Genomic DNA, 15,161 nt, shown 5'->3' with positions numbered 1-15,161 from the left:
TTTCTAACTAATGTCACACTGTCCACGAGGGCCGGTATCCCTGCGGGTTTTAGATGTTTCCTCGAACCAACATAGCTGATTTAAATGGCTAAATTAGCTCCTCAACATGTCTTGGGGCGTTTCTCAATATGCATACTTGTGCGTACTTGCGTTCTCGTGTACTCGTGATACGTCATCAGTCGGAGACCAAGTACTGTTCCAATTCGAAGTACGCAACAAGCCGAGAACGCAAAAAAGTCCCGGATGTGTTCTCGCTCCGCCCATTTTATCGAGCATGCATCTATGTGGACTTGATACAGCTAAATATCCCAGAATGCATTTCGTCCAAAACTCAACAGCGGACTAGTGACACTCCCGGCACACATCGTTTTCAACACCCCCCCCCCGGCTCGCGGTCTTCTCACTACTCAGGTTAAAGGAACCCCAGCAGCTGTCTATAGTATTGAGTGTCCACTAAAATAGAAATAAAAGCGTTCTAACATCTCACCTGCTTGTATTTGTATGTTTGGTTTATTTCAGTTTTTTATTTGTTCCTGAGTAAACCGGTTTGGCTGTGATTAAAGTTAAGCTTCATGACATGTTACTCACAGTTAAATTAGGAGGGGACGGCAGTAAGAACTCCGGACCTGTGACATCATCACGTACGCAGGTGTTCCAATTTTACATATCGCGAGTCCGTGCTCGCGTTCTCGGCGAGTACGTACTAACCGAGAACGCGAGTACGTACTCGCGTACTTGAGAATTGAGAAACGGCCTTGAAGTTCTCCAGAGGCCTGGTAATGAACTAATTATGTGATTCAGGTGTGCTGAACCAAAGTGAGATCTAAAACCTGCAGGGACACCAGCCCTCGTGGACTGGTATAGACGATGATGTGCAGATGATGTGCAAGACGATGATTGGTTGCCTTCAAGTTCTTGAAGGCAACCAATAACTTTCTTTTTGTACCTGCCTGTGGGATCTTGTTTTAAGGCTTCATAGGTATTGTTGTCACTGAATTTTTGTGCGATAATCCATTGTTTTTTAGAACAACAGTGCACCTCCCCTTGTCAGCTGGTAATATGGTGATGTTGTGGGTTCACTCAGGGAAGTGAGTGCCTTATTTTCTTGTATAGTGAGGTTAGACAGAGGGACTTTAGCACTGGAGAAGTTGGCTGAAACCTTCATCTTGATTTACCCTGCTTTTGTATGTGGTAATTTATTAATCCCTCTGATTAATCCCAGTTTCTCAATCTCATGATCTGTGTTAGCCTTTGTACAGGTCTGGTAAATAAAGTGTTGTTACTGTTGATGCTTCACAAAGATCAGGTATGCTGAAAACTGAAACTATACCACATACAGTTACTAGTTTTTCTAGTTTGGTTGTTGAAACTTCCATTAAAGAATGTTTCGTTGGCTGAAAAGACCTTACGTAATTAAAAAATACCTCTGTTGCTCATGAATATGATTTAGAACAGAGTAGCGAGTGTTACAGGTTCAAAAGTATTGGAGATGGATACAAGAGAAAAACCTAAATAACAACACTGGTCCGGCCAGTTTGAGTCAAACGATGATTTTCAATGAACACACGTGTGGGAGATGAACACTGTACGGAGACAGCATAAGATCTCAAAATGGTGGAGCATTGCTCAAACTCTTGTAGCCTCTAGTGGCCCCCACCTAGTCATAAAAGCCTAAACATTCACATTCTTTCTCTCACACGGCGCCAAAGCTATGACCTTGGCTCCCTTTTTATCTGCTCCTGCTGAGATGGGGCAGAAAACCTCTCCGGTATATTCTGCTCTCTTCTAATCAGACAAATAAGTTCATGACTCTCTGAAAGCAGTATTTCTTATAACTCAGCAGTATAATGCATCATAAAACAATATCATTCATTCACAGTAAATCAGCAGTCTAATGTAATGCAAAACAGTTTAACAAATGTAATAGTTATCACCTTCTTCTAATTCAGGAGAATAATGCAAACTAAAACTACATAAATATTTCACAATCTTTAATTGGGGTATAATATGGCATACGGTGAAAATATAATCCCATACGAGCTAATACTGACTTTAATGAACAGGTCAGGACCTGACTGTGTTCAGGTCAGGTCAAATATTATAGAGATCTATAATATTTGATACCTTTGAGATTTCTTTCAAATTTATTCGTGTCTGTGTCCCTGCATTCATTTGAGTCCATATGGTGAATAACTTGTGTGTGATCTCTTCATATAAATTAAGGTCAATTAATAAAGTCTGGACAATAAATTCTGATGGTAGTATGATGTCTTGATGATCATGGGCTGTTTGTCAGCTTTTTGTTGGTGCAGCAACTGCAAGAAACAGTTTGGTCTCATAGTTTGCACTGATAGGAATAAGTGACTGCAGAGTTAAAACACATTATACTCAATATTTAAAAAAAATAGAGTTACAACAGTGAACATTTTGTGTACTGTCCCAGATCACAAGTACAAGGCTTTTCTTTGCCTTGTACTTGTGACATGTGCAATGACAATAAAGTTGAATTCTATTCTTTTAATCTCCAAAAGTTGAATCTGAGGCGACTGGGCTACAGGGTGGACTGGGGCAGGCTGGACTGACTGGACTGGGGCAGGCTGGACTGACTGGACTGGGGCGGGCTGGACTGACTGGACTGGAGCAGGCTGGACTGACTGGACTGGAGGCTGAACAGCAAGCGAATTAACTGACTGGAGTGGAAGCTGAACAGCCGGCGAGTGAACTGACTGGAGTGGCGGCTAAACAGCAGGTGAGGGAAATGACTGGGCTGGAGGCTGAACAGCAAGAGAATTAACTGACTGGAGTGGAAGCTGAACAGCAGGCGTGTGAACTGACTGGAGTGGCGGCTGAACAGCAGGTGAGGGAAATGACTGGAGTGGGGATGCTAAGGGATGAACAGAGGTAGGCGAAGCTGACGACAGAGCTGAGGTTGGTGTGGCTGATGGCTGAGCTATAGACTGAGCTAGTGAGGGAGATAAAGCTACAGCCTGGGCTAATAAAGCTGGTGCCTGAGCAGGGGACACCTCAGCTAGCCTAACCAGGGATAGAGCTAGTGCGTGAAAGGCTGGATCAGGCGGTGGATAAAGTGGTGGACTGATTGGTAAGCAGGCTAGCTCTTCCGAGCCTCCTGAGCATGAGGGCAATGGCTGGAGAGCTTCGGCTGGGCCTCTGGGATGGTCAGGTTGGATTCTGGCTGCCCTCAGCCTAGGTGCTGGGACAGGCATGGGAGGTGGCTGGACACCAGTCACCCCCACCCAAGAAACAGGAGCGGGTGTGGAGGTAGACTGGGTTGCAGCTGCCCTCCTCCTGGAAGCTGGCACAGGTGTGGGTGTAGGCTGACTGATGGGAGTGGAAATAATGACTGGGTGAGTGATACTGACTGGTCTATTGGGTTTTATTCTGGTCCTTCTGCCACCACTAATTACAGTCTTTGGGGGAGCAGAGCAGAAAAAATCTTCCCAGTCCACTTCATCCTCTAGGAGGGAAACTCCCCATGAATCAGAAATGAGTCCGTTATGCGTTTTGAGTGAACAACTGGATGAAGGGTGTGGAAAACAGTCACTGGAACGCACCACCGGGAGTTGCTGAGAATAGTCCAATTTATGACGGCGTGTGCGCCGCTTTCTCCAGGAAGAGGAAGCGGGCGGGGTGAACAGCTGAGCCTCTGGTGCGGAAGCCTCCTTTGAGCCGAGGTGGGAGGCATAGCCGCTGTGCCGTGGCAAAGTGGAAGAGCCGGTGAGTGAAACGGCTGGCGGGTGAGCAAGGAGCGGAGCGGCGGGAGAGCGAGCAGCCGAAACTTGGCCTGTGACGCCCACTCCCCGCGGCGAATGCTGCAGGTGAGGCAGCAGGTGGAGAACCGCGGTGTCTCCGAGGCCCGCCGAGAGCCAGACGAGTCCCCTCAAAGACGTGCTCCCTCTCTGAGAAGAGCCGCTGTTTCCACCTGAGCTTCTCTGCCCAAATGGAGAGCGCTGCGTCCTGCTGATCGGACAGTTCCGAGTCCGCTGGGTCCACAACGCGGGGTTGTGTCATTCTGTCAGGGGTTTGTGTCGTGGAGGCGTGGATGAGAGAAGGAGGACCCAAACGCTGGACTCACAGGTAGGTAGGTGAAGGTGGGTGTTTATTGTCGATGGAGTGAACAAACGGAACAGAAGTAGGAAACGGCTGGCTGGCTGGACGACTGACTGAATGAACGAATGAAGGACTGACTGGCTGAAGGACTGAATGGCTGGCTGACTGAATGCAGGCGGAACCGACAACATAACATCACAATAACATCAATGACACGACAGAGAAGTGGTAAAACTGAGGAACTTAAATGCACAGACTGGATGATGAAGATAATTGGACACAGGCGAATACACAGCTGAACATAATGAAACAGGAAATGGTAGGAGTGGCGAAAACAGAACATGAACTGAAAACGCTGGGTCAATGACCCAGGAATCCTGACAGCTCCATTAAGGAGATATAGGATAAAAGGTCATGAAAAGCCCTGGTTCTCCCCAGAGCTGGCAGATATTCATGAGTGTAACCTGGCTCGGGCCAAAGCTAGGAAAACAGGCTACCCCACTGATTGACTTCTTTTCATACAACTAAGAAACAAATGTACTTCCTCTATTAAGAAAGCTAAATCAGAATATTATCTGTCTGTCACTGCTGAGAACCTAAATAATCCACAGAAGTTCTGGAAAATCATTAAGTCTCTTTCAGTGAGTAAAAGCTCCCACGCTCTACCCACCTATGTTTTTAAGGATTCTGTTCCTGTTTATGATAGGAAGGAGATTATGAATTGCTTTAAGAAGCACTTTATATCTCCTGGCTCTTTGTTTGACTCTCTGAACCCAGTCTCTGTAAAATCTGGGATTTAACTTTGTTCCCTTCTCTGTGCAGGAGGTCTGTAAAGCTCTTAAAGTGTTAGATCCTAGAAAATCTCCAGGGCCAGACTTACTAGAGCCTTACTTCTTGAAACTGGCAGCTGATTTGCTGATTTTGTGGCAGAGCCTCTCACAACACTTTTCAATCTCACACTGGATACAATTGAAATTCCCTCAGTATGGAAATCAGCTTTTGTTGTTCCTCTGTTAAAAGGGGTGACCAGCAGTGTTAACTAATTACGGACCAATATCTAATCTATCTGTGCTGGCCAAAGTTCTTGGAGCTCTTGTGTGCGAGCAGTTAAAGGAGTTTTTACACACCAATGCCATTTTATCTGAATATCAATCAGGCTTTAGGAAGAATCACAGTACTATCACAGTTGCAATGAGAGTGGTAAATGATACAGGTCCTCAAAAAATTAGCATATTGTGATAAAGTTCATTATTTCCTGTAATGTACTGATAAACAGATTTATATTTTAGATTCATTACACACAACTGAAGTAGTTCAAGCTTTTCATTGTTTTAATTTTGATAATTTTGGCATAACTCATGAAAACCCAAACCCACATTCCAGCTCCACAATTCCTTTCCTTTCTAATTGTGCAAGCATGCTGACCAGGGAGCGTACCTTTAGTGCAAACATCCTGAAGGTCTTGGTATCTCCTGACATAACAGGTGCCCCATCTATTAACTCTGCGATACGCTGGAGTGCCAGTTGATGCGGCTGTCTATATTCCTGGTTTAGGGCATCCATTGTGCTGGTGTAAGGGTGCCTGGAATGGCTATAGGAGTCAGCAATAAGCAGGGCCTCCACCAGTTTAAGATGATCTACCAGTATCTGGAACTTGAACCGTTCTGTTGCGTCTGCTGGGAGGATATTTTCCAATGCTATCTAGAGTATGAATAGTACTTTGAATACGTGGGTCTTGGAGGGGGCTGGTAATGCGACCCGTAATCACGATGGGGGCCATCCCCACCTCCCGTTGGCTGCTCTGGGCAACGGTAATAATCGCTGTCCAAACTGCAAGGGTGCCACGATGATGCTCCATGCTGTTTTCTCTCTGACAAGGTGAAACCCTTAGGTGAGTAATCACAACTTCTTCGTCGAGAGTGCTGGGTGTCCGATACTGATGCTGCCATCCTCTCCGAGAGGCGGGTAAGGTGTCTGGAGCGAACAGCGTACCTTTCAGGAGAATGCCGGCATGTTGCTGTATGTTCTAAAGGGTGCTGACAACCTGAATCTGGCTGTCTAACAGTTTCCCGCAGAGCCGCCTCATATGGCATTGTCATATCAAGTCCTGGGAGAATGTGTCCCTTAACTCCTCGGATTGAAGCTGCATGCAGTTTCTTCCCACCATCAGACTCTGCTCCACTGTGATGGCCCGAACTGCCAGGCCATTCCAGCTTATCAGACTAGTCCTTCTGCTCTAACTGTTGAGGAGGTCGTGTGTTATTCTCCTGCTGCAACAGTTCGGTGTCCTCTTCCCATCTATCTCTGACGTCCCATCCAGACTGGAAACTATCCTGAGTGACAGGAGATTCAGATCGAGGAGATCCACGAGCCCCGCCGGGCTCCTCCTCGTCTCTCAGATGTGGCGGGGGAGTGTGAGCTGATCTGGGAAGTGATGATCTACTCCGGGGGAGATAGTCACTTAAGTAATATTCTCGAAGATGGGCAGGAAGAGCCTGGTGTCTCCTGGTGCGCTGTTCTTCCATGCTTTATTGCGAGGATCAATCCGGCTCGAAGGACCACTTGTTATAGCGGACGCCCTGGACCACTATCTCTGAAACGTGATTCAGTACTGTTCCCTGGTAATAACGTCCGGTCAGAGACGGGAATGATGTCAGAGTGGAAGAACTTTATTTGCCATGTGCCCACATCGAACACACACTCTCGCTGGCAAGTAAGGATGTGGTTCTGTAATTAATACAAATAAGAAATAACATAAACATCTTGCTTGTCTAGCATTTCTCATACTTCAGTATGACAGAGAACACCATACCAGATTACACAGGGACAGTTCCAGATACCAGAAGCAGAGCTTAGAGTAAAATAACATAACAGGATGGCATGAACACAGAATCATAATCAATTCAGACCAATTCTTTCATTTTTGGGTCAACACCACCCTCTAGTGGACACAATCACTCAGTCAAAGGCCGCCATGTGTATGCAGGCTTTATAAACAAGAACTGATTTGTATGCTAACTTAGTAACTCCATCAGGTAAAATCTTTGGGAACATTAACTCTCCACAATAACTGAAGCAACTTAGAAACGAGGAATATCCTGTGGAGCCAGGCTACTACTTACTTATTCCTACAGCATAGCTGCTAACTCAAGGTGTCAGGAGTTTGCCTGTATTGCAACTCAGGTCAGAATAAAGACACTCAGAAAGGTTAACGTGTACACGGGTGAGACTCACGGAGACTCGCACCCCTGGAACAGTTGTCAGGCTTTATTTATACCTCAAGCATATCCGTGTAGCATTTAAAGGAAGAGATAAAATAGAACTGTGCTGCATGCAGGCTTCCTGTTGAACAGAGCGTAACTTCCCTATTTAAGCTTAATACTGAAAGAGCAAACACATCTAGATAATGAAGTGTACTTTAAAGCATAACATAATAAAAATCCTAAAATCCTAAAATCCCTTAACACAAGGCAATAGTAACAGATGTCTACATTGGCACATTAACAGTAACAGAAATAAAATACATTCCCAACGTGACTTATTGGTACTATGAACGCACACTTGCCCGCCTTAGTCCGATTCAACTCAAGTTCACAACTTGCCTGCAGCAGTGTTACTCTCCAACTACACTTTCAATTGCCACTGCAAGGAGAGAACGGGTGAGCACTCTGATTGGCTGTTGGCCCCTGGGGGAATCATGCTCCTCCCATGCAGGTAACGCATGCCCTGGCCGGAGGACTTTTTAACAACTGTTAAATTCTCCCAATTCTTTCATCTTTGGGCTGAAGGAAGGACAGCACTCGGTGTCAGGTTTTGTATTGTTGATTGTCATTTATGCTTAGAAATATCTAACCATATATGCTTAGAGGTGTATAATCGATAATGTAGTGATAGGATGTGTGATCTTCAGTAGGCTGTAAAAGGCTTTGTGTGCATTCCAGAGCACTCTGGCATTCACACCCACATTCTGGGAGCGTGGGAGAGGCCGTGCCTTGTCTTATTGTTTTATGTTAGGATAAACGTGTCTATATCTGTTTTAGCCTATACCTTTAGTGCCTTTTGTTTAGATGAACTGCTGGACTTCCAGACCAGCAGGTTTAGGGAAGTCATTTATGGGGTCACACTCTGACCCCACATACACACACACACACACACACACACACACACACACACACACACACACACACACACACACGCATGCTTACACAACGCACAGGCAAGGTACTCTTTGTGTGTATGTATACGTCATATGTTAATGAACCTATGTATATTCATGTAACCACAATAAAAGAGCAGTGTTACGGGAGAGCGGACGAGAGCAACTGGGGTCAAGCGAAAGAACGGCGTTTGTTCAGTTCTTTCCCATGCACACGAAACATAAAGAACGTTGCCTACTTGTGTCTTGCTTTGCTGTGTAATTACATTGTCTTCAACATTCCAGCGAATAGGTTCAAGCTACGAACCTATCACTCGGTGTATAAATGCTCAATCAACAATCATTTTATTCCATACGATTCTCATTATTCCATACAACACTTTTGAGCATAAACCATCCGGAGGGGAGATGAGCACGGGAGGGTGTCCGCCTGATCCCGAAGTGTGTGACGGTTTCTCACATTCTTATAGCTTCAGCCCCCCTCCAAAGTCATAAAACCTAAATATCCACATTCTTTCTCTCTCTCAGTGAGCCTATGTTATGACCTTGGCTTCCTGTGCAGTATGTTCTGTTCTTTTCAAATCAGACAAATAAGGCCATGATTCTCTGAAAACAGCATTTCCTATAACTCAGCAGTATCATAAAACAATATCATCCATTCACAAAACTAAAACTACATATTACTTTCACAATCTTTAATTAGGGGTATAATGTGGCATAAGATAATATAGTAATCTCACAATACCTTATTCTCCTCACAGAGCACTACGCTATCAGACTCCAGGCTTACTTACTTAGGCTTCCTGGGATAATAATGTCAGGGTTCCTGGGTCGTTGACCCAGTGAGTTCAGTTTGTTCATGTTCAGTTTAGTTTGCCACAATTACTTTCTCACTTCCTGTTTTCTGTGCCAGCATACCGCCTGCGCATTGTGTTCCAGTTATTTCCATGTATCATTAGTCAGACTAAGTTCAGATGTGTACTCACCAGTTTCTAATCATTCATCACCCAGCGTGTATTTAAGTCCTCAGTTCCATCCGATCGTTTTCGTGTCAGTGATGTTGATGTTGTCTTTCTGCATGTATGTTCAGTTCAGTCAATCAGCCAGCCAGCGGGACCAGTCCAGTCAGTCGTTTCAGTTCACGTTCTGTTCATCCAGCCTACCTACAATAAAACACCATTATCCTGCACCGTGAGTCCAGCGTTTGGGTCCTCCTTCTCTCATCCACGACACAAATCCTGACAATTAAAAAGTAGAAGTTTAAATGTGTTTCTAAAAAAAAACGTTGAAAATGATTGTGTGTTTAACTCTGCGGTAGATTATCACTTCTTGTTCCTGTTCAAACACAGTGGTGTTTTTAAGTTGCTTATCTGCTTAGTAATTTAATTGAGAACTTGTAGATACATTCTTTTTTCATAGTATAATCTTCATGTGCTTCCTCCGAAGCACACTTTCTGTGTACTCACTACCTAATTTATAGCCAAAGTATTCACTTACTGTGTCTGGACTGTTTTGCTAGCTTAGCTGGTAGCCGACTCGCTAGCACCATGGCCTCTTCATTCTTAATTGTTGATTCTGTTGTCAGACATGTGAAGCTAGAGACACCGGCAACCATAGTCAATTGTCTAACAGGGGCCAGAGCAGGCGACACTGAAGGAAATTTAAAACTGCTGGCTAAGGGTAAACGTAAATACAGTAAAATTATAATTCCCGTCGGCAATAATGACACCCGGTTATGCCAATCAGAGGTCACTAAAACCAATGTTTATTCTGTGTGCAACTTTGCCAAAACAACGTCAGACTCTGTAGTTTTCTCTGGTCGCCTCCCCAATCAGACTAGGAGTGACATGTTTAGCCGCATGTTCTCCTTAAATTGCTGGCTGTCTGACTGGTGTCCAAAAAACGATGTGGGCTTCATAGATAATTGGCAAACCTTCTGGAGGAAACCTGGACGAATTATGAATTTTATCAACTGGTCCCTGAATGCAATGGACACCCTCTTCTCAACGAGAAGCCTGGGTTGGGTGAGCCCGACTGTCCTGGAGGTACTTTCCTCGCCGGATACACGATGGCATAACTGGAGGGTTGTGTGCCTGGTGGGACTGTTGATCGAAGACATTGAGGACATCTACCTGTTCGGAACAGGGTTGCTGATCGGTGCTGGCTTGACCATGGCCTATAGAAGATTAAAGAAAGCGGAATCGGCTGTTCAAACCCCCACAAGGCTGCCCGCTGTGATTGAAACGATGGGACAAGTCGTGAGTTCTCAAAATGGGCTCATCGAACGCAGCACGGATAAGATCTTGGAGAAGCTTGAGGCTGCCGTGAATACTCAGAATAAGACCACTAAGCGAAAACTGGATTACATCTTGGAGAAGCTCACAGCTCTCCAACAGCAGATTAAGAGACCAGTGTCAGACTGCTAGAACAGCTTTGAAATTCACATGAGTTGTTTACACTAGAGCAGGGGTCGGTAACCTGTGGCTCTGGAGCCGCATGCGGCTCTTTTGTCCTTATACTGCGGCTCCGGTTGGTTTGGGAAAATAAATTAGAAGTATTAAGCTGAAGTGTATTTTATTTGTGTTTAGTTCTTTTTTTTAACTTGCAGTTCTAAATTGGAAGATTATTGTGATATTGAAATATAAAAATAAAATTATATTTTATTATTTTTCATCGCTCAAAATAAGCGTCACACTCACGGAAGCTGGTGTACCCGCCGAAACGCTGTGCATTTATCGAGACTTTCAACCCCAGGTAGGCCAATTATGGATCTTCGGATCCACATAATGTCAGCAGCTATTCTCCACCGTGAACTTTGTTAAAAACAAACACCGCTCACTCCTCACAGATGACAGCTTACAGTCCTGCGTAAAGATGAAAGTGACTTCGTACAGCCCCGATTTGAAGACGCTGTGCGCAGAGGTTCAGGAGCAGAAGTTCCATTGTAAACATACCACGGCAGACCCGCTGCTTTTCAACATCTCTTTATTGACCACTTTTCACACACGGTTGCTGTATGCGTACAGCCTGACAACACAACAGCAGAGAGAGCACAGACTCTAAAGCGGCGAGGCGTGACTGCGGGTGCCGCTCAGGTGCGTTCGCCTCCCCTGCAGCGGCGCTGCAGACCACGACCCGCCACACACATTAACCAGGTAAAATACATATTTAGGCAGAATTTTGCAAATACCTATTTTTCATCTTTTAGCAGCATAGTGCTTTTTTTCCAATTATTTTTTAAAAGTCAGGTCAAGGCTCCAAAAGCCCAAAGGCGATATGATGGTGGTGGCTCACAACAGTTTTTGTTTGCTACATGAATCATTTTAGCTCAGGTTGGTGTCTTTCCTTTGGTTATATTTCTTTAAGAGTTAAAAATGTGTTGATTACATAAATAAAATGTATATTTTTTTTCTGTAGCACTTCATGGATTTCATAAGCAACACACCTTAGTTGCTCTGTCAATTCTTTTAAAAAGCAGTTAAAAACTTTTCTGTTCAAACAAGCCTTTTGTTGATCTACGTATTTGATATTGTTTACATTATTTACATTTCATCTTTTACATTGTGTATAATGTCTATTGATTGTATTGTTTATTTTAATCTTTGTGTACAGCGCTTTGTGACAGCCTGTCTGTGAAAAGCGCTTAATAAATAAACTTTACTTACTTACTTTAGTTGTTCACACAAAGCATAAAGGTAAAAAAAAAACAATATATACAGTGTTATCTTCATTTAGATGTCAAAAAGTATTTCTGGCTCCCAGTGTTTTCTTTTGCTTGGAAACCGGGTCCAAGTGGCTCTTTGGGTGTTAAAGGTTGCTGACCCCTGCACTAGAGTAAAAACCACAATCATTTTAAGCGGCTACCCCTTCGGTGCCAGCTGTGCTCTCAATGCTGGAGCCGAACAAAAACACCCAAATAACAGACGGTGCATAGACTGTTTTTTCCTATCCTACGCAAGGCCTCCTGGGTTGGCTGCAAGACTGTTTACTTAGCCTGGCAGGGCGAATGACACCATCTCAGCTGAACTCTGGACACACACACACATACACATACATTAATACACACTCATCCCCTCTCCCTTTTCAAACGCCTTCGATGCTTGTCCCCTCCTGGGACAGATGGTGGGTCGACTGGACCAGCGCAGACATGCTGCAGGACTGTATGCGCTGTCTACACGAGCTCTCTCTTACCCTTACCCACCCCTGTTGCTTATCCTGTGTTTCTATGGTGTGTTGATAATCATGTGCTTTTTGTGCTGGGGTGTTTTTTTTTTCTGTCCTCAAACTGTTCTCACATTGGGAGCTCAGTCTGATTGGAGTGTTTTTTTTTCTCCTCCTCTCACCTCATGTATTTTCGTTCTCTTTTCCTATCAGCCTACCTCTCTGACATGTCTTCCCAATGTGATGTTTGTGTAAAGTTTGTCCAGAAGGTTCCTTTGTAAGTGCGCATGCGCCATTAGTGTGCTGCCTGCTGTAACCTATAATTTCCTTCGGGATTAATAAAGTATTCTGATCCTGATTCTCAAAATGTAAAAGAACCCACCCACCACTTTAATGACAGCCTAGATATTGTGTTAACATATGGCATAGAAACTGAACATTTAACAGTGTTTTCTGAAAACCCTGTTTGAAAAGAGTATTTAAAAGTAGAATGGGAGGGAGAGCCTTCAGTTTTCAGGCCCCTCTTCTGTGGAACCAGCTTCCAGTTTGGATTTGGGAGACAGACACTATCTCTACTTTCAACATTAGCCTTAAAACTTTCCTTTTTGCTAAAGCATATAGTTAGGGCTGGACCAGGTGACCCTGAATCCTCCCTTAGTTATGCTGCAATAGACGTAGGCAGCTTGGATTCCCATGATGCATTGAGTTTTTCCTTTCCAGTCACCTTCTCACTCACTATGTGTTAATAGACCTCTCTGCATCGAATCATATCTGTTATTAATCTCTGTCTCTCGTCCACAGCATGTCTTTCATCCTGTTTTCCTTCTTTCACCCCAACCGGTCGCAGCAGATGGCCACCCCTCCCTGAGCCTGGTTCTGCCGGAGGTTTCTTCCTGTTAAAAGGGACTTTTTCCTTCCTACTGTTGCCAAAGTGCTTGTTCATAGGGGGTCGTATGATTGTTGGGTTTTTCTCTGTATCTATTATTGTACGAGCTACTGTACAATATAAAGGGTCTTGAGGTGACTGTTGTTGTGATTTGGAGCTATATAAATAAATTGAATTGAATTGAATATAAGAAGAGTCCAATATGCATTGGGCCTGTCACGGGCTGCCGGGGCAGACCGTGTGGAGTAAGTAGAGGACCCAAGAGCAGACAGAGGCGAGGAGACGAAACTGGACTTAACAAAAAGCGAGCCTTTTATTGAGGGCTGAAAACTCACAGAAAAAAGGCAACAAAGTAACTGAGGGAAACCTGAACAAAGACTAGGACTCTTACTGAGAAGTTAAACTATGACAAAACAACAAACAAACAATGACTGACTATGGCTAGGAAACTGTGGCCAGGGGTAGGGGAGATAACACAGACGACGCGACACAGACTGCAAGAAACACAGAGACTAAATACACATGAGGGATAATCAGGGGAAGTGGCCACACATGGGAACACAACTGACACACATGAACCTAACGACAGGACAGGAGAAGTGAAACTGAATACACTGACATAGAATACAGACTTTCAAAGTAAGACAGGAAACATGGAGATTAGACACGACATGAACTAAACATAACCACGCAGACATGACACATGAACCAGGGAGACTTAACACAAGGGCAATATAAATAACAAATGAGCAGGAATAACTTCATGAACATAAACAAACGATAAACCTCAAAATAAACTACAACTCAAACACTGGGTCGCACGACCCAGGACCATGACAGGGCCTCTCTTCTTTCTGCTGCTTCTTTCCTCTCTTTCTTTTGTGTGTGCTTTAAGGCTCTTCACCCGGGTTTGCTATGCTTTTTGTTCATTTTGATTGCTTTTTATGTTATTTTTGCTTTTAAATGTAGTGTTCTGCTGTTCATATGAAACTGTATAATAAAATCTGTTCTAAGAATTCTACTCTTTTTCCAGAGAAACCGTATGATCCCACAGTGTTGTTGGGATCTATTTGCAAGTTTTATTGTCATGTACAGATAAACAGTTTGCCGATAATGAAATTCTTTGGCTTGTGCTCCTCAGCTTTACATGAGCACACAGAAAGTGTGAAGTTACGTTAAGGAGAAAATATTAAGAAAATAGCAGTAATAATATTATAATACTAATACTACTACTACTAATAATAATGTACTACAGCTCTGGTGGCTCGAGCCAATCCAATGAGAGTTTCTGGTAGAGGGGATTTGGCAGGGAGCTATGGGGTCCACGGTGTGTGTGAAAGGGAGGAGAGATGAGCTACTGCTATCGAATGTAATTCTGAGAGGCTTTTTCCAAAACTGTAACTGTTAACCTTTAAAACGGGCTCATATCACTAACTGTGATTAGCTGCTAGCATTTAGCCTAGAGTCGTTCCTGCTTAGCTCTCACTCTGCTCAGTATGGATGTATTCAGCTAATGCCAGCAATTGTTGAGACGGCATGAAACAGTAGATGAGTTGGTATTCAGCTGGTTATTTAATTCAGCTGAATACCAACTCATCTACCGACGTCTTGCCGGATTGATATAGGCAAATCTCGTGTGGTCCTTCTGCTGGTGTGAGCTGTGGATTTTGTGTGACCCCGAGGACTGTGTGTTCCACGCCCTGCTGGCGGCCTTGATCCCTTTCGTCCTACCTGTCCCTTTTAATTATCCGGAGCAGTGAATATCGATATTTGCACGGGCCTTCAAACAATCAGTAAATAAATTCAGCAGTTCAATAAATTCAGACTGAGGCCGTGTCTCAATATTGCATACTTGCGTGTACTTGCGTTCTTGTGGACTTGTGATACATC

Source organism: Pelmatolapia mariae, linkage group LG23 (assembly GCF_036321145.2).
Source record: "Pelmatolapia mariae isolate MD_Pm_ZW linkage group LG23, Pm_UMD_F_2, whole genome shotgun sequence".
NCBI lineage: Eukaryota > Metazoa > Chordata > Actinopteri > Cichliformes > Cichlidae > Pelmatolapia > Pelmatolapia mariae.
This window is presented reverse-complemented; position numbering follows the sequence as displayed.